This window comes from Thunnus maccoyii, chromosome 4 (genome assembly GCF_910596095.1).
Source record: "Thunnus maccoyii chromosome 4, fThuMac1.1, whole genome shotgun sequence".
NCBI classification, from domain to species: domain Eukaryota; kingdom Metazoa; phylum Chordata; class Actinopteri; order Scombriformes; family Scombridae; genus Thunnus; species Thunnus maccoyii.
The window spans coordinates 22316580-22322426 of NC_056536.1; positions in this window are offsets into that span (position 1 = coordinate 22316580).

Below are 5847 nucleotides of genomic sequence, written 5' to 3' on the forward strand. Positions count from 1 at the left end.
ACCTGCAGTGACATGTCTGTCGCAATACACTGCACTATTCTGGTAATCGCCAGTTCAGAAGTGAATTATCTCTTGTGTTATTTCGACAACTATTCATGCTGCTTTCAGTTCTGAATTGTACACGTTCAATAGCATAAAACATAAATCACCTCTGCGACTAAAAATCAGTGACTGAACAGAAATGATTCTCTAAACTTCATGCCTTGTAGTTTTAGCACATTTGGGGCCTCTCCTGAGAGATGTCCTCACGTTGCAGGCAGAGACCAAATGGCCTGTTCCCCCACAGTAGTTGACCTCTCTTTTCTCCCTCTGGGGCTAGAAACCCTCAGTGCAGTAATGGCTCTCAGCCTGCGAGATAATGTCATCTGACACGCACTGATTTGGGAGAAGTAATTTCACCCCACACTGTTGTAATTTCTCATTCATGCATGTTTGAATGGTGACTTATGCCACTACTAATTGCCCAGGCCCACTGACTGCAACCCTGCCTCGCAATAATCTACCTAATGGGCACTTTCTCCATTTCACACTAGCAATATTGAATTAAAGTTTAAAGTTGAATACATTCTGTTTATTATTTGTTCTCAGAGCAGAGTGAAGTCATTCTTGCCTCAGTTCTTTTGACGAAAGCGTAGACTTAATATTCTGCGGGGTGTTCATTAAAGCTGATGCCAGTGATAGTGACATCATTGTCTACTTGGGCCCCCCTAATGCTGGAGGCGTTAATGTTATCTGTCCATTGTGTGATACATTGTCCCGATCTTCTGCCTTTGTTTAAACAGGTGGATTGAGTCTCGTAGTGTTTGTTGGGACCTTTATTAGGTCACAGAGGTATGTTTGAGGTGGTCTGAACTGATATATTGGATGCCTCAGTCCATTACTTGTTCATTTCATGAGTAATTTCACAAGGACTTGGTAGACAATATGAAATCATCCTATCACAGCATTATGTAATACAGTATATCAGCAAGAAACCCAGCAAAAAGTACAGACAAATACAATGTACCAGATAATTATTTTCAGTCTTCTAATAATAGTGTTTTAGCAGTAACATACCTCACATGTGGCTAATAACCAATAAATGTTGTTGAGCTTCTCTAAATGATTTTTTTTTTACTCAAATATGTTTTCTATCACCACACTGCTGCAGGTCCACAACATATAGTGAAGAGAGGAAGTCTTTAAAGTAAACCAGTAAAGGCAGGGTGCTGTGGCTCTGTGGGGGGCTACATGTTTGCGACCCAAACGCAATGTGGGTAAAGTGACTCCCCACCTGTGTCTTGTAAAGTCTTTCCAGGGTGTAGTTAAATGGTATGTCTGCTGAATGCTTGCAGCCCTACAGTACAATAGTTTTTGGCTTATGGCTATGAAACTGCAAAATGTTAAATTCTGCAAGACTCCTGCATTGAATATTTAATACATTTAATTCAGGTGCAATTTCAGTAAATATAGCCAGTCTTCACCTAATGCCACAAACCATTATAAAATGGGTTATTTTTGATATCATTTTCATGATGTGAATTTAAATAAGATGTTATGTTATGAATAAAGAGTAGTAAGTATACAGTACATTAAATGTGGGACATGTGGAAGCATTTTGGCAAGATTACATCTCCACTGTCCATGATCATGAATGCATAGAGCTGTAAATACAAATCTACTCAGCTCTATCCACCTAATCCCTATGCCATGGAAATGGCAAGGGAATTTAAAGTATGTAGTTAAGATTGTGTAAAGCAATTTAACACTTACAGCACAACTCTGTAGACTTACCCTGTTCTCCCTGTTTTACTTGATGTAAATCAAGTTCATCTGAAAGTGAAAATGTATATTACCTCTTAAGGGAAAAGCTGATATTTAAGGAAATCATTTTTTTTTTTTTTACCTTTCATCATCATTTATAGAAAGAAAAAAAAAATCATGAAATTCATAATGAAATTCTCCTGATTGCTGAGAAAAGTACAGAGTCAAGACCCTCTGGACATCCACCGTATTATCACAGAGTTGTACCGTGGTAATCATTTGAGCCAGTCCCACCTCCTTGTCATTTCTTACATTTCTTGGAACACACAAGATAGCTCCCAGAGGCAAAGGCTGATTGTAACATCTTTTATTATGCCTATACAGCAGTTTTTACTGTGCCTCACACCTAGGGACCTTTAAGCTGTGTACTTCCCAAACTATTTGAAACAGTGACCCTTCTAAAGCCTATTACATCTCTGGTGGAAGCTGAGCCACTAGTTGAGAACATAGCCATTGAGTAAGCATTTAAGAAACTGCTATGGCCTTCTGCACCCACTTGTTTGGATCAAGCCAAGCATGGTGGCCAAGAAAAGTTCCCGTCTTCACACCAGGAAGGATGTGACTGCTGATGCATGCCAGATGAGGAGACATTAGGCAGAGCTGCGAAGCAGCTGCAGCCATTTGTGATATAGGAAAATATTTTATGCACAACATGTGGGTGTTAATAGTCTATGGTGAAATACCTTTCATTAATCTATGAAGATTAATCATACAAGTAATTTTTTCAACCAAAAAACCCCCGAAATTATTTTCCACAGCTTCTCAAATATTAAGATTTCCTGCTTTTCTTTGTCTTATAAGATTGCCCAATATAAAAGTGGGTGGCAGTTTTATACAACACGTAGGAATCTGAAAAGACAACCTTGAAAAAACAATAGATGATTAACTGGACTGCAGTCAGTAACTTTGAAAGTCTAGGACCATTTAAAGTCAGCCAATCTAAAGAAGAAAAAAAACCATTTCCAACCATTCGAGAAATTCCCCTTTTTTGTCCTTGGATATTGTTAATGGTTGCTGAGCTCCAACACTACCAGATTCGGGCTGAGGAAATCACATAGAGATCTATCCAAGACCCAGAAACAACTAACATTACAAGCAGTTTTCCCTTTGAACGAGTTCAATCTGGTGCTGCACTTCGTGTTGTCTAGACTTCATGTGCCTCCATGTGAAGTGCTAACAGACACAAAGCGTAACATTCAGGTATTGTTTTCCAAACTCTCAGACATTACATCATTCACTCCTAACATCAATTGTACATGAACTGCTTGTGGATAGGGTACAAAGATGAAACTAAGTGTAGGAGTGACGCCCACACAGAGCGGCCTTGTCAAAATAAATGAAAGTTGTACTGTCTTCTCAGGTTTCATTTTCCACTGTCATCATTGAACTAAAGAAAGATATGTCATTTTATTTCAACCCAAAATAGCTTCAAAAAGTCGAACTAAGGTGGAGCAGCATCACTTCAGACTATGTTACCTCTACTGCAATTATATGGTTGTCATTAAAGTCACCCTATTGAAACACAGCGCCTGTCAGTGATGGGCTTTCATTGCTAATGTACTTTGACTCAAACAATATGTCACCTTTGGCACAAAGCATATGTAAAACACTTCAAAACCACAGTGTATCTGCTAATCAAGCCGTGCATCTCTCTGTGTCTAGAAAACCAGAGGCACAATCCAGGAGGAGCACTGCTGTAATAGCTTCAAAGCAGATGAGAGTTCAGAAATAATACAGCCAACTGAACTCAGAATATCATGCTGTTACCAATTCATGTTTTATCCCAGGACAAATTTTAGTGCCAGAAAATGATCTCAGACATAAACAAAAGAAGGGGAAATTTTGGATTTTCACTCTTTCAAACATGTTGCCTTTTAGCAAATTTGCAGCCATTGTCTTTACTATATCTGTTCTTTGTTAAGCACAGCATTGTTTAAAGGGCACTGATGACATTTCCCTTTTTCACCAAGTCATAAAATGAACTTGTCTCCTACACATTGTCATTATCCATGCCTGGGTAAGAATAATATACAGGTAGCTGTCAGTGACATCTAGGGGTGAAAATTTGTGCACTGCATGTATTTGATTGAATGCTGTCAACCCAGCCAAAGTCAGCAAACCTATAAAGACTGTCAGCCTTTTCTTCAAGGCTTGCTGTCTCACAATTTTGGTTATTTTATAGATTCAAATAAAAGAAAAAAAAATCAATTCGTACTGTACAAATTTTCTTCAGTTACTTGTGTCATATTCAGGGACCTGTTTGTTAGAGCAGCAATTTCTTGTGTAGAATGGCAGGCTAATGTTTAATTTGCATCCTAATGGCTTTCACTTAGCACACGAGCACAAGACCTGTCAAGGATTAGTCAAACACTTAGAGGTGACCACAAGAGCAAGAATACACAAAGTTATCAAACTGTAGTAATCCACTGATTGCTCAGCATTGTGGATGAACAAATAGTTTTTACTGATACCATACCAGCAGTGCTGGTTGAACTTTATAGCCGTTTTTGTGGCCATTTTTAATGATGGTGTTGTATTAGATTGCATTATCTCATCAGGTGTTTTTAATGTTTTGTCCCTCATTACATATGTGAACACTGCAGTAAATCACAATATCATTATAATATACAATACAACGTCACTATTACAGCCTTAAAATCTACAATAGAGATGAGTGTACACCTCTCTGAAACACTGTCAATAAAACTGTAGGCTACATTAAACTTCAGACAGATTAGATACATTTATGGACTGGACTGGGTTGCATTAGATTTTTACTCAGTGGCACTGATTCAATAGGGCTGTAAGAGAAATTTAAAGGTGCTAAGTGTGTAAAAAGGGAATGCAGATGTAGTACCGGGTTATGACAACCAACCACCAAATTCACAACACCTTGTGAAATTATCATGCCCTCTTTATGTAAACAAATTAGACAAATGATTCAGAAATATGCCCTATGTGACCACATCATTAATTTAAATTATGAAAGTTAAGTTTCTGTGACAAATATTTGACAAGACGGCCTCAAGATTAACTAATAACGCAGGAGCCTTGACATTTCAATTGATTTTGTGATTTAGTGGTGCATATTCACAAAGAAATTTGCAAATTGTTATAGTATTTATATATATTAGAGCCTGACTGGTATATTGGTCAGCCGATATTGGCCTATCACAGATATATTGGTATCGGCGTATATATTGTCTGTTGACCGTTTTTTTAAAAATTTATAATCATTTATGATTATGAAATTCCCATTGAAGTTTACTGTTTCAGTGCACAGATGTCATTTTATACAATAAAGTTTATTGTTAAACTGCAAAATATCCTGCCTCCATTACATATCTTTGTCACAAGTGTTTGATAACCACATTTGAGGGATCATTGCAAAAAAAAGTGCATTTATGTATATATTCTGTATATATAAGATTATTGGCCAATATATCGATATTGGAATTTTTTTACTCCTAATAATGATATAGGCATCAGCCCCAAATATCCAGTATTGGTATATATATATATATATATATATATAGGTATCTGGTGTGTATATATATATATATATATATATATGTGTGTGTGTGTGTGTGTGTGTGTATGTATATGTATGTATGTATGTATGTATGTATGTATGTGTATATGTGTATATGTGTATACATACATACATACATACATACATACATACATACATACATGTGTGTGTGTATATATATATGTATATATGTATATGTATTACATATACATACACACACACACACACACACATACATATTCTCCTCTCTCTCTTTTTTAAAAAAATATTATCGTAAATATTTATTCTATACTTTAATTTGAGCTTGAGCTCAAATAAGCCAAATTTCACTGCCTTCAATGTTGCTACCTACTAGTTAAAAAAGCTGTCCGCTTTGCCCGGTTGGTAGTTCAGCACACTCTCTGTGGTTCAGCTTTGCCGTGTGGGCTTGATAAAATGTTCAGTTCAATCAGAAATTAAAATCAAACTGTACCTTTAAGAAACAGCGTCATCGCCGCTGTTGCACTCTCGTC